Genomic DNA, 14,533 nt, shown 5'->3' with positions numbered 1-14,533 from the left:
TGTTCTGGACTAAAACTGCATTGAACAATCTCAAGTCACAGCCACAGTCTCTATTTTCAACAGTGGCAGTTGTAATGACTTGGCTTGTAATCTCTTAGAATTGATTTATTATTGTCACATGTACTGAGATCCAATGAAAAGCTTGTCTTGTATACTGTTCATACAGTTCAAGCCATTACACAATGTACTGAAGTAGGACAATGTAAAGCAGTAACAATGCAGAATAAAGTGTAACAACTACTGAATAAGTTTGGCACAGGTAAACTACAAACTGCAAGATCGTAATGAGGTTTTGTCTCCTTTCTGTCATTTAATATCTCCCAACATCCTTCACACTCCTTTCCTTATTCATTTTCCCTGCTTCTGTTTTGTTACATTTCCAGTTTTCAGGAATCCTGATGAGTATTGTTTGTGAGAAAAGTCACTGAGCTAAATCTCTGATTCCCTCTGCCTACATGGAGTATTTTAAACTCTTTGGATTTTTGAGGAGTTTAATTTGGGTATTTTACTCATTCACTTCTGTTGCTGCTGTTGATTGCGTCTGAAGTCAAAGAAAGAAATAACTTGGTTTTAAGAAATCAGGAAAGAATGTTTCTATGAAGAGGGAAATGTATTCTGCTGCTTTGCCTTTGTTGTTGGTCTGTAGGACAGACTGAGTAGGTTGAGCCAGATCCACTGAAAACAGCTTGTTCTGAAGCAGAGTTGGGTGCCTGAAGTTTCAGAACCTGGATGTTGAATCTGCCAATGTAGTGTCTTATTGTAATAATGCAAGAGGCCCCAGGCTAGATGCTCAGTGGGATATCAATTCTAAATGGCAGGTAGGCAGAAACTTGGAGTCACTCCTGTGGAATGAACAGAGGTGTGCCACAAAGCAATTCCTCAGCTTCTGTGAGGACCATTTTAGAACATGGAACATAGAGCATTACAACACAGTACAGGCCCTTTGGCCCACAATGTTGTGCTAACCTTTGAACCTACTCCACCTCTGCCATGCACCTGTGTGTGGGGGGATACCACCCCCGACATTCCCCCCCCCCCCCCCGCCATACTTTCCTCCAACCACCTTAAAATTATGCTCTCTCATATAAGCAGCTGCCACCCTGGTGGGAAAAAGATGCTGGTTGTCTACTCGATCTGTGCCTCATCATTTTGTACACCTCTATCAAGCTCCTCTCGTGCTCCTTCACTTCAAAGAGAAAAGCCCTAGGTCGTTCATCTATAAGACATGCTCTCAAATCCGTAGCATCCTAACAAATCTCCTCTGTACTCTCTCTAAAGCTTCTAAGTCTTTCCTATAATTAGGCAACCAGAACTGAGCTCAGTACTTCTAGTGTGGTCTAACGAGAATTTTATAGAACTGTAACATTACCTCTTGGCTCGTGAGCTGTTGAAATATTGTGAGCCATGCGTGTGCTTCATTGGGATGGAAGTTGCATAGGTGAATCATTTTCCACGATGGGTGCGTGGTGGGGGGGGAGGAGGAGGAGCTGAAAGTCCACTGTGACTCTTCCCATATTTGTTGGGATGGTGCGCTGAGGTGGGTGTGGTGAGTGAGGATGATGCAGGTGTATGGTAAACTATGTATACCTGTCTGGACACGCGAGTGAGGATGATGCAGGTGTTAATCAGGTAGTGATCAGTTCAAAATTATCAAAGGGGAGGTAAGTGGAATAACTTGGTGAAATCTTGCTACAGCTCACAGAAGTTTTTAGATTCAAATTGAAGATTGTTTAATGTTAGTTCCTTATGTACTACAAATGTAAAGGCAAAAAAAAATCTGATGCAGCGCAAAAAACAAAGATAAAACACAGACAGAAATACATATACCTTGTACATTATGTCATAACGTGACTTTGGGCATAGGAGTGTCTGTACAAAGTGACTGACAGGAAATGAAGTAGTGGCGGTTGGGGTGCGATGGGGTGGGTTACTAGGTGGAGGTATTGATCGGCCTTACTATTTGGGGAAGTGAGTGTTTTTGAGTCTGGCGGTCCTGGCGTGGATACTATTTGGCCTCCTCTCTGATGGGAGGGGGACAAACAAACCAAGAGCAGAGTGGGTGGGATCCTTTGTGATGTTACTGGTGCTTTTCTGGCACCTTGCTGTATACATGTCCTTGATGCAACTGTGGATCCATTGGTTATGGAGACTGGGAGGTGGGATGTAAGAACCAGGGAACTGGACATGGTCAAGAAGGGTGGGGGGAATGAGCAGGAGTTGGAGCACACTTCAAGGAATATCTGTAACTTGTCCAGGCCTCGAAACCACAGGGAAATACCATCAGAAATGCATGGCAGAAGCCTGCACATTTCTATTAACAACAAAATCTGAAGAATTTAGGAACAGTTTTTCTTCTTAAGCTTGAAGCCTTTGCTTCACCTTTTTGATACAATTTTAATTGATCTATGATATTAACAGAAGATATTCAGCAATTGCTGAAATTCCAGAGCAACATGTACATAGCTGGAGGAACTCGGTGAGTCCTGAAGAAGGGTCTCAGCCCAAAACATTGACTGTTCATTCATTTCCATAGATGCTACCTGACCTGCTGAGTTCCTCCAGCAATTTGTGTGTTGATCTGTGACATAATTCCTTTGAACCTCCGCCCCCATATTACTTTAATATATTCGTTAACCATGGAGATTATGTGTCTTGGAGATAGAGAGCTACAGTCGGAAACATCAGAAAGCTGATTTCTGGAAGAAAGGTAGTGTTAAATTTCAAAGCCAATGTTACACAAAGCTTGTAAGAAGGTGCAAGGTGATAGATTTCAATTTTTCACCTTTTATTCCTAACTTTTGTGTGAAGACCTACAAAGCAAAGTGAAGATTGGGCAGTCACAACAAACCAGAATTGGAATTAGAATCACAGAAAACATACAGCACAATACAGGCCCTTCGGCACGCAAGGTTGTGCCGAACATGTCCCTACCCTAGAAATTACTAGGCATACATATAGCCCCCTATTTTTCTAAGCTCCACGTTACTATCCAAAAGTCCCTTAAAAGACCCTATGGTATCCGCCTCCACCACCTTTGCCAGCAGCTCATTCCACGCACTCACCACTCTCTGAGTTTTTAAAAAAAACTTACCCCTGACATCTCCTCTGTACCTACTCCCCAGCATCTTAAACCTGTGTCCTCTTGTGGCAACCATTTCAGCCCTGGGAAAAAGCCTCTGATGATCCACATGATCAATGCCTCTCATCATCTTGTACACCTCTATCAGGTCTCTCATCCTCCGTTGCTCCAAGGAGAAAAGGCCGAGTTCACTCAACCTATCCTCATAAGCCATGCTCCCCAATCCAGGCAACATTCTTGCAAATCTCCTCTGCACCCTTTCTATGGCTTCCACATTCTTCCTGTAGTGAAGTGACCAAGACCAAAGGTTTATTACAGCCTTTGTACACCAAGGTTCCTGTACCCTACTATAACTTCCCTGTCTCATTGGAACATACTGATGCAGAACTTCACACAAATATTCCCTGAACATTTGCCACATTTTTTCCTTACTTTTCCTTGAGAACATCTGTTTACAATTTAAGCTTCCAATTTCCTGCCTGATAGCTTCATAATTCCCCTTACTCCAATTAAACGCTTTACTAACTTGTCTGTTCCTATCTCTCTCCAATGCTATTGTAAAGGAGATAGAGTTGTGATCACAATCTCCAAAATGCTCTCCCACTGAGAGATCTGACACCTGACCAGGTTCATTTCCCAGTACCAAATCAAGTACAGCCTCTCCTCTTGTAGGCTTATCTACATATTTTGTCAAGAAACCTTTCTGAACACACCTAACAAATTCAACCCCATCTAAACCCCTTGCTGTAGGGAGATGCCAATCTATATTTGGGAAATTAAAATCTCCCATCACGACAACTCTGTTATTATTACACCTTTCCAGGATCTGTTTCCCTATCTGCTCCTCGATATCCCTGTTACTATTGGGCAGCCTATAAGAAACACCCAGTAAAGTTATTGACCCCTTCCTGTTCCTAATCTCCACCCACAGAGACAATCCCTCCATGACGTCCACCTTTTCTGCAGCCGTGACACTATTTCTGATCAACAGTGCCATGCCCCCATCTCTTTTGCCTCCCTCCCTGTCCTTTCTGAAACATCTAAAACCCGGCACTTGAAGTAACCATTCCTGTCCTTGAGCCATCCAAGTCTCTGTAATGGCCACCACATCATAGCTGCAAGTACTGATCCACACTCTAAGCTCATCCACTTTGTTCACAACACTCCTTGTGCTAAAATAGATACATCTCAAACCTTCGGTCTAAGCGCGTCCCTTCTCTAACACCTCCCTCACATGCTGTCTCCTATCTTTCTCTATTTGAGAGCCAGACGCCTCTTCCCCAGTCTCTTCACTTTGGCACCTGAGAACATTCCTATCACATACAAACCTTTGATTTCTGTCCACACAAGCAGTCCTCACATGATCTTTATCCTCCTCCACCTCACCATCTGCTCTAACACTCTATATAGCTGCAACATTACCTCTTGGCTGTTAAACTCAATTGCACAATTGATGAAGGCCAATACGCTGTATGGCTTCTTAACCACAGAGTCATCCTGTGTAGCAGCTTCGAATGACCTGTAGACTCGTACCCCAAGATCCCTCTGATCCTCCACACTGCCAAGAGTCTTACCATTAATACTATATTCTGCTATCATATTTGACCTACCAAAATGAACCACCTCACATTTATCTGGGTTGAACTCCATCTGCCACTTCTCAGCCCAGTTTTGCATCCTATCAATGTCCCGCTGTAACCTCTGACAGCCCTCCACACTATTCACAACACCTCCAACCTTAGTGTCATCAGCAAATTTACTGACTTTTCCTTCACTTCCTTATCCAGGTCATTTACAAAAATCACAAAGAATAGGGGTTCCTAGAACAGATCCCTGAGGCACACCACTTGTCACCAGCCTCCATGCAGAATATGAGCCATCTGCAACCACTCTTTGCCTTCTGTGAGCAAGCCAGTTCTGGATCCACAAAGCAATGTCCCTTTGTATCCCATGTCTCCTTACTTACTCAATAAGCCTTGTATGGGGTACCTTATCAAATGCCTTGCTAAAATTCATATACTCTACATCTACTGCTCTTCCTTCGTCAATATGTTTAGTCACATCCTCAAAAAATTCAATCAGGCTTGACCTGCCCTTGACAAAGCCATGCTGACTACTCCTAATCATATTATGCCTCTCCAAATGTTCATAAATCCTGCCTCTCCGGATCTTCTCCATCAACTTGCCAACCAGTTTATTATTATACTGAGATACAAGGTGGTGGGGTGGAGATGCGTCTGTACCAAAGGAGTTGTAACCTGCAAGTCACGCTTGGGCAAGGTATAGCACCTGCTTAGCACCCCTCCCCTCCCCCACCCCTGGATCAGGGTCACGTGAAGCCATGGAACAGGTGGTGGATGGTCAAATGAGCGGCTAATACTTATCACTCCCTGGTTATGCAACTACTGATGCCAGGTAGACAATCTCTGAAGAGTATTGATAATGGCTGGGGTCATCTTTCTTGTAAAGACTGTCCAGAAGAAGGCAGTGGTAAACAACTTCTGTAGAAAAATATTGCCAAGTACAATCATTGTCAAAGTCCATGATCAATAATGTCATACATAGTGATGATACAATGAAAAACTTGTCTTGCATATACTTCATACAGTTCAATTCATTCATCAGTACCTTGAAGTAGAACAAGGTAAACAATAACACAATGCAGTATAAAGTTACAGAAAGTACAGTGCAGGCAGACAGTGCAAGATTTTAATGAAACACATCGTGAAGTCACGAATCAATCTTCTTGTACAAGGGAACCATTCAATCGCCTCATAACAGCAGGATAGAATCTGTCCTTGGCATGGTGGTATGTGCCTTCTGGCTTTTGTACAATCTACCCAATGGGAGAGGGGAGATGAAAGAATGCCTGGTGTGGGTGGGGTCTTTGATGCCAGCTACTTTACTGAGCCAGAGGGAAGGATGGACAGAGCCCACGGAGGGGAGGCTGGTTCCAGTGGTGTCTACAAGGCTCATAAGGCTTGACCTGCCTTTGACAAAGCCATGCTGACTATTCCTAATCATATTATGCCTCTCCAAATGTTCATAAATCCTGCCTCTCAGGATCCCTAGCACCCGCCCTCTCCGGGCGGAAATGACATCGGAGGTACATTACTAAAGTCTCCCCCCGCGCTGGCTATTTGTGAGCCGGTTCGCCTGCGCAGAAAGTGGGTTGCCACATTAGAACATATAAGCTACTTCATCAAAAGTAAAACTAGTTAAAAAAAACTTTTAAAAGATTGGAAAACATATCTGTTGGCTCATGGCCTCCTTTACTGCCGCTATCTGGGTGGAGGAACAACACCTCGTATTCTGTCTTGCAGACCTCCAACCTGACAGCATGAACACGATTTCTCCAATTTTTGATGAGTTCTTCCCTTCTCCCTTTCCTTTTTCCATTTCCCATTCTGGCTCCCTCTTATGACTTCTCTTCAAACTTGCCCATAAACACTCTCTGCTGCCCCACCTTCACCATTACCCATGGTCCATTGTACAATGCTATGATATTCATGGATTTCAATATGCAAGAAGATTAGGAAAATCAGGTTGGCGCTGGATCCTAAGAGGGGAAATTTCTAGAATGCCCATCAGGGGATCAGCTATACTTGATTGTGTGTTGTGTAATGAACTGGAACAGATTAGAGAGCTTAAAGGTAAAGGAGGAACCCTTAGTGGACAGAGAGGATAATATGATTGAATTCACCCTGCAAATTGATTGGGTGATGCTAAAGCCTGTTGTATCAGTATTAGAGTGAAGTAAAGGGAATTACAGACACATGAGGGGGAGTTGGCCAAAATTAATTGGAATGGGACACTAGAAGGGATGATGGCAGAGCAGCAGTGGCTGGAGTTTCTGAGTGCAATTTGCAAGGCACAGGATAGATCCATTCTGAAGAAGAATTCTTAAGGCATGATGATGCATCTGGCTGAAAAGGGAAGTCAAAACCAACATAAAAGTGAAAGAGCAAAGAAGTTGGAGGATTTGAAAGCATTTAAAAACCAACAGAAAGCAACTAAAAGAAGTGATAAAGAATGAAAAGATAGAATATGATGGTAAGCCAGCCAATAATATTAACGAGGATACCAAAAGTTTCTTCAGATACACAGTATAAAAAGAGATGAGATTGGATATTGGATTGCTGGAAAATGATGCTGGACAGGTAGTAATGGGGGACAAGGAAATGGCGGATGAAATGAATAAGTATTTTGCATCAGTCTTCACTGTGGAAGACACTAGCAGTATGGTGGAAGCTTGAGAGGGTCAGGGGTCAGAACTGAGTGAAGTTGCCATTACTAGAGAGAAGGTGCTTGGGAAACTTAAAGGTCTGAAGGTGGATAAATCACCTGGACAAGATGGTATACACCCTAAGGTTCTGAAAGAGGTAGCTGAAGATATTGTGGAGGCATCAAGAATCACTAGATTCTGGAATGGTCCCAGAGAACTGGAAAATTGCAAATGTCACACCACTCTTCAAGAAGGAAGAGAAACAGAAGAAAGGAAATGATAGACTAGTTAGTCTGACCTCAGTGGTTGGGAAGTGGTTGGAGTTTATTTTTAAGGATGTGGCCTCAGGATACATGAAGGCCCATGATAAAATAGGCCATAGTCAGTATGGTTTCGTTGAGGGAAAATCTTGCCTGACAAATCTGTTGGAACTCTTTGAAGAAATAACAAGCAGGATAGACAAAGAGGAATCGGTAGGTGTTGTATACTTGGATATTCATAAGGCCTTTGACAAGGTGCCACACAAGAGACTGCTTAGCAAGTTGAAAGCCCATGGTATTGCAGGAAAGATATTAACATGGATAGAGCATTGGCTGTTTGGCAGCCGGCAAAGATTAGGGGAAAAAACGGTGTCCTTTCTGGTTGGCTGTCGGTAACTACTGGTATTCCACAGGTGTCAGTGTTGGGATAGTTATGGTTACAGATGCTGCAACCTGCCTGGGTCTTGGGGCGCTGTACAGATGAGCGCTGCACCAGTTGCCTCCATCTCTCACAGTTGTGGGCAAGTGCCTAGGTTGTGGCAAAGCTCTCTCCAGTCTGCTCTGCAATGTTGTCTATTCATTTCTTCCTCTGTTTTCCCCTTTTTCTTTTCCCCTGCATTACTACCTGAAGAATAGACTTTGAGAGTCCATTTGATCTTGTTATGTAGCCATTCCATCTCAGTTTCCTTCTCTTTACTTGTGGACAGTAGATCTTCGTAGTGTCTCATCTGCTGTGTGATCGTTCTTCGTACTTTGTCATTTGAGACATGGTCTGTATAGGAGATACCGAGGAGCATTTTGAAGCATCTCATTTCCACTGCCTGGGTCATCTTTTTCAGTTCTACTGTCAAAGTCTATGATTTGCATGCATACAAGGAGATGGCGAGCACAAGTGCATGCAGGAGTTTCAACTTGGATCTGAAAGCGATGTTACTATCTCCACAAACCAGAGAAAATCTGCAGATGCTGGAAATCCAAGCAACACACAAATGTTGGAGGAACTCAGCAGGTCAGGCAGCATCTATGGAAAAGAGTACAGTTGAAGTTTCAATCCTGCTGAAGAGTTTCAGCCTGAAACATTGACTGTACTCTTTTCCATAGATGCTGCCTGGCCTGATGAGTTCCTCCAGCATTTCATGTGCATTTTATTGTCTCTCAAGATTGGCTTTAGTTTGGGCTATCCTTGCAAGGACTTCAGGCTTTGATCCTTATTGGTTGAAGATGATGCAAAGACACTTGAACTGTTTGATAGCCTCTAGTTCTTGTCCACTGACTGTGAGTTTTGTTGTGATTGGCTCTTCATTGTTTCTCATCAGCTTTGTTTTCTCTATGCTAATCTCCATGCCATAATTGGTAGATGTGTCATCCAGATGGTTCACAAGGCAGACCAATTCATCCTCACTTCCTGCCACCCAATGAATGTCGTCAGCAAACCTGAGGTTGGTTATGATCTGTCCTCCAATGCTGACTGTGCTGATATCGACTTCCAGGGCATCTGTCATTGTTTGCTCCAGGAAAATGTTGAGCAGCGCAGGTGAAAGGAGACAGCATTGTTGGACTGCAACTGATGTGTGGAACCATTCTCCACTTGTTCTTTGAACAAGTACCATGCTGCTAGCTTTGGTGAGGAGCTGCTTGGTTTGGATCAGCTTGTGGCCCATGTTGTATCTGTTCACTGTGGCTCAGAGTGCTTCATGCCACATCCTATCAAATGCCTTCTTGAAGTCTATGAACACGTGGCAGATGATGTTAGTTTTATTTCTCACACGGTACTGAGAGGGTTAATATCTGTTCTCTTGTACTCTGTCCACTTCTGACTCCAGCTGGCTGAAGGGACCTCACTTGGAGTATTGTGAGCAGTTTTGAGCCCATTATCATAGAAACGATGTACTGACACCGGAGAGTGTTCAAAGGAGGTTCATGAAAATAATTTCAAGATTGAATGGCTTGTTATATGAAGAGTGTTTGATGGCTTTAGGCCTGTATTCACTAGAATTCATAAAAATGAGGAGTGACCTCATTGAAACCTATCGAATGCTGAAAAACCTCAATGGAGAGTATGTTTCCTGTGGTGGGAAAGTATAAGACCAGAGGACACAGCCTCAGAATAGAGGGTAGTCCTTTTGGAATGGAGTTGAGGAATTTCTTTAGCCAGTGAGTGCTAAATCTATGGAATTCTTTGCCACGGGCAGTTGTGGAGGCCAAGGCTTTATGTATATTTAAGGCAAAGGTTGATAGATTCTTGATTGGTCAGGGCATGAAGGGATATGGGGAGAAAGCAGGAGATTGGGCTGAGGGGGAAAATTAGATTAGATAATGAAATGGTGCAGCAGACTTGATGGACCAAGTGGGCTAATTCTGCTCCTAAATCTTATGGTCTTCTATGCAGCCAAAAGAAGGAGCTCTGTGAGTTGAAACATCATCATTTGGAACTTGTGCAAAGACTCACTGATCACGTATGTGGGCCAGGGCTCTATTATGAGGCATGTGGAGCGAATTATGATCACACAGTAATAATAAGAACAGGGATGAACAGATAGGATGTTGGCAGAAGGATGTGAAAGAAAGGAACATGTTGATCTGAGTTCTCAAAGACATTATTATTAACACAGAAAATGAAAGCACGATATCTGTGAAAATGAAGAGCAGACCAAAGGGATCATTACCACAGAGATGTAAGGAGCTGAAGGAATAAGGGAATGTATTGATTCATTACAATTGAAGTTGATGCAAATATCTTTGTTAAAAAGTATTATTGTTCCTTTGCTTTCTGTTTGCTTTTTCTTTAAGGGGCAAGATGTGTTATTATGTATATTCATAAAGAACTTCAGTTCCCAGAGTGCAATGTGGGCAGCTCACCCGGAACCAGAATTGATGTTGGGGAGCTGGTTGCACATGCTTGTGTCAGGTTGAAGCCATTCTGTAATTAACCATTTGATGGTTTTCCCCACGCTAACTTTGTCTTTTATCAAGAACAAACATAATACCAATCACCTCCCAGCTTCTCACTTAACCCCTTCACCACCCACCTTTCTCTCCCCACCTTCTAACTCTGATGTCTGCTCCCTTTCTTTCCAGTCCTGATGAACGGTCTTGACCTGAAACATTGACTGTTATTCACTTCCATTGATTCAAGTACACATTAATGTCATTTCACATACACAAGTGTAGAAGAGAACAAAGTAATTGTTATTCTGGCAGCACAAAATCTAAAAAATACTCAGATAAAAAACACAATGAAAAAGACAGAAATATAATTTTGGTACATCAAATTTGAAGATAGAATATAAAATAAATGGTAAGACTCTTGGTAGTGTGGAGGATCAAAAAGATCTCGGGGTCCATGTCGATAGGACACTCAAAGCTGCTGCGCAGGTTGACAGTGTTGTTAAGAAGGTGTATAATGTGTTGGCCTTCATCAACCGTGGGATTAAGTTCAAGAAATGTGAGGTAATGTTACTGCTGTATGAGACCTTGGTCAGATCCCACTTAGAGTACTGTGTTCAGTTCTGGTCATCTCACTACAGGAAGGATGTGGATACTATAGAGAGTGTAGAGGAGATTTAAAAGGATGTTTTTTGAATTGGAGAATATGCCTTATGAGAATAGATTGTGTGAACTTGGCCTTTTCTCCTTGGAGCAATTGAGGATGAGAGGTGACCTGATAGAGGTGTATAAGATGATGAGAGGCATTGATCATGTGGATAGTCAGAGGCTTTTTCCCAGGACTGAAATGGCTAACACAAGAGGGGGCATAGTTTTAAAGTGCTTGGAAGTAGGTACAGAGGGGATGTCTGGGGTGAGTTTTACACGCAGAGTGGTGGGTGTGTGGAATGCACTGCCGGTGATGGTGGTGGAAGCCGATACAATAGGGTCTTTTAAGAGTCTCTTAGATAGGTACTTGAAGCTTAGAAAAATAGAGGGCTATGTGGAAGGGTAATTTATAGGCAGTTTCCAGATTAGGTTACATTGTCAGCACAACATTGTGGGCCGATGGGTCTGTAACGTGTTGTAGATTTCTCTGTTTATAAATGCATAAGATAGTTTATACACATTGATTGTATGTCCATAAAGTATCGCTAGGCATAGGAGTGTTTGTACATAAGGTAATTCTGACAGGAAATGATACAGTAGTTGTGGTTTGTCACTGTGGAGGGGTGGAGATGTTGATCAGCCATACTGTTTGGAGAAAGATACTCCTGACCTGATGAGTTTCTCCAACATTTTGTGCATCTGTTCCTCTGGATTTCTAACATCCACAGAATCTCTTGTGCTTAAGCATTTTTAGAATTTGGAGATTAAATTGAATAAATGGGTTTTGCTTCATTATACTAATGTTCCTACTGCACACAAGCTTCTCACCACAACCTTCAATTCCAGCATCTGTTCTCTGTATATTTGCATTGTTTCCCTTTTCTTAATGTGAGTTCCTCATCTGAATTCTGAAAGGTGGTAGAAAAAGCTGCTTTTCAACCATTCTTTAGAATCAGAATTGGGTTTATTATCACTGGCATACGTTGTGAAATGTGTTGTTTTGTTGTAGCAGTACAATGTAATTCATAAAAATTACTGTTAGGTGCAATAAGAAACATTAAAAAAGTAAGTTTGTCTTCATGGTTTATGGAAAAGGCCCTTTCAGCCCACAATGTTGTGCCAAACTAATTTCATTCAGAAATCTGATGATGGAGGGGGAGAAGCTGTTCCTAAAATATCGAGTGTGGGTCTTTAGGCTCCTGTATCTCCTCCCTGTTGGTAGTAATGAGAAGAGATGGTGCCACTTTGAGATATCTCCTTTTAAAGATGACCTGGATGCTGGGGAGGTTAGTGCCCATAATGGAGCTGGCTGAGTTTTCAGCTTTCTGCAGCTTTTTCCAATTCTGTGCACTGCCCCCCCCCCCACCCCCTCCCCCATAACAGATGTAATGCAACCAGTTAGAAAGCTCTCTATGGTACATCTGTAAAAGTCTGTGATTGTCTTTGGTGATATACTAAATCTCAACAAACTCCTATTGAAATATAGCCACTGTCATGCCACCTTCATATTTACATCATTGTGTTGGGTCCAGGATTGATCAGAAGAGATGTTGTTACCCAGAAACCCAGGTGAAGTTGTGAACCCTGAATTGTGATGTATTTGTGAGTGAACTAGATTAACAAAGAATGAATCTTGGTTTCACAGTGGGACAGTGGATGACATATTGATCTCAGCTCTGTGTAGAGTTTCATGTTCTCTCTGTGACCATGTGTGTTTTCTCTTGTGGGTCCATTTTTCCTCACCCCACATGAAAAGACCCTCCAATTGTTAGATTATTTGATTACTGTAAATTGTTCTGCTGTTGGTGGATAAAGAGGGAATACTTGGGGAAGAGGTTTTTGGCAATATGATAGATGCCTGATGGATCAGGGCCATTGGTTCTATTGTGTTTCTTTGTATTTGCTGTGAAAATGGATCTCAGGGTTGTACATGGTGACAATTTACTTTGAACATTGAAGTACGGTTTCTGTTGTGTGTGGCTCCAAGAAGTCAGATTTAGTCAAACTGGATTTGCCCATCTCTTGCTCATGCTCCTCCGCAAACCCCTCCGTAGATGCTTCCCGACCTGCTGAGTTCCTCCAGCATTACGTGTGTTACAGATTTCCAGCATTGCAGAATGCTGCTCCAAATTCTTATGGGCTTAAACACCATTGGCCAATTATCTGCCCACATTCCCAACTGGTTTATATTTGACTGAATCCTTTGACAATGTTCATCAGTCTCCACAAATTGGCCAGTATCTCAAAGTTCAAAGAATATTTATTATCAGAGTATATATATGTCAGCATTTACAACCCTGAGATTCATGTTCTTGTGGGCATACTCGATAAATTTATAGAATAATAACCGTACCAGATTCAATGAAAGACAGCTCAATTTGGGCGTTCAGCCAGAGTGCAGAAGACAACAAACTGTGTAAGAACAAAAAGAAAGAAATAAAAAATAAATAGCTAGAACATGAGATGAAGAGTCTTTGAAAGTGAGTCCATTGGTTGTGGAAACATCAATGAATTGACAAGTGAAGTTATCCCCTTTGGTTCAAGAGCCTGGTAGTTGAGGGGTAATAACTGTCCTGAGCCTGGTGGTGAGGCTCCTGTACCACCTTCCTGATGAAAGCAGTGAGAAGAGATCATGTGCTGGGTGGTGGGGATCCCTGGTGATGGATGCTGCTTTCTCCTGATGATGCTTCATGTAGATGTAGTCAGTGGTGAGGAGGGTCCCTCTCACACAACTCGCCTTTTCCTGTCTAAACACTTAATAGATGGAATGACAATAAGTGGAAATTTCATGTTGGCCAAGGACATGGTGAACTGAAGAGGCTTGTTACATTTGTAGTCTGTTTCCATTGTTGGAAAACCTGTCTTTAAAGTTGTGAATGTGAAAAATCTACATGATTTGTGTTCTGGAAAAACTCTGCTGGAAGCATGAAGTTCAGAAATTTAGATGTCTAATAATTTGTATATCTAATCACGATATTTAAACTTAGATATTGATTTTAAATATCTAATCATGAATTCTGTTTGCATATTAGACTAGCAAACATTAAAGATGAGATGTCAAACAAATATAGTTAGCACAAAGTACACTGCAGATGCTGGGGTGAAAGCAACACGTACAACAAGCTGGAGGAACTCAGCAGGTCGGGCAGCATCCGTGGAAACGAGCAGTCAACGTTTCGGGCCGAGATCCTTCGTCAGGACAAATATAGTTGATGGAGGCTTTTCAGTTTTGCCAAGCATCTTCACTCAATCTGACACAAAAAGCAGGATCTCCTGTGGCAACCCATTTCAGTTCTACTTCCCAGTCAGTCCATGGCCTCCTTTTCTGCCAGGATGAGGCCACACTCAGGAGCAACATCTTGTGTTTCGTCTGGGCAACCTCCATCCTGATGGGATGAACATCAATTTCTCAGATTTCCAGTAATGGTCCACCCC

At 42.4% G+C, this 14,533-nt stretch overlaps 1 protein-coding gene across 4 annotated transcripts in view; it reads left to right on the top strand.

The window, feature by feature from the left end:
- LOC140738628 (occludin-like) overlaps positions 1–14,533 on the top strand; it is a 101,253-nt gene that overhangs the window by 69,355 nt on the left and 17,365 nt on the right. The gene's annotated exons all lie outside the window — the stretch shown is intronic.

This window comes from Hemitrygon akajei, chromosome 2 (genome assembly GCF_048418815.1).
Source record: "Hemitrygon akajei chromosome 2, sHemAka1.3, whole genome shotgun sequence".
Taxonomy (NCBI): Eukaryota; Metazoa; Chordata; class Chondrichthyes; order Myliobatiformes; family Dasyatidae; genus Hemitrygon; species Hemitrygon akajei.
The sequence above is the reverse complement of the archived record's forward strand: the minus strand, read 5'-3'. Positions and strand labels throughout refer to the sequence as shown.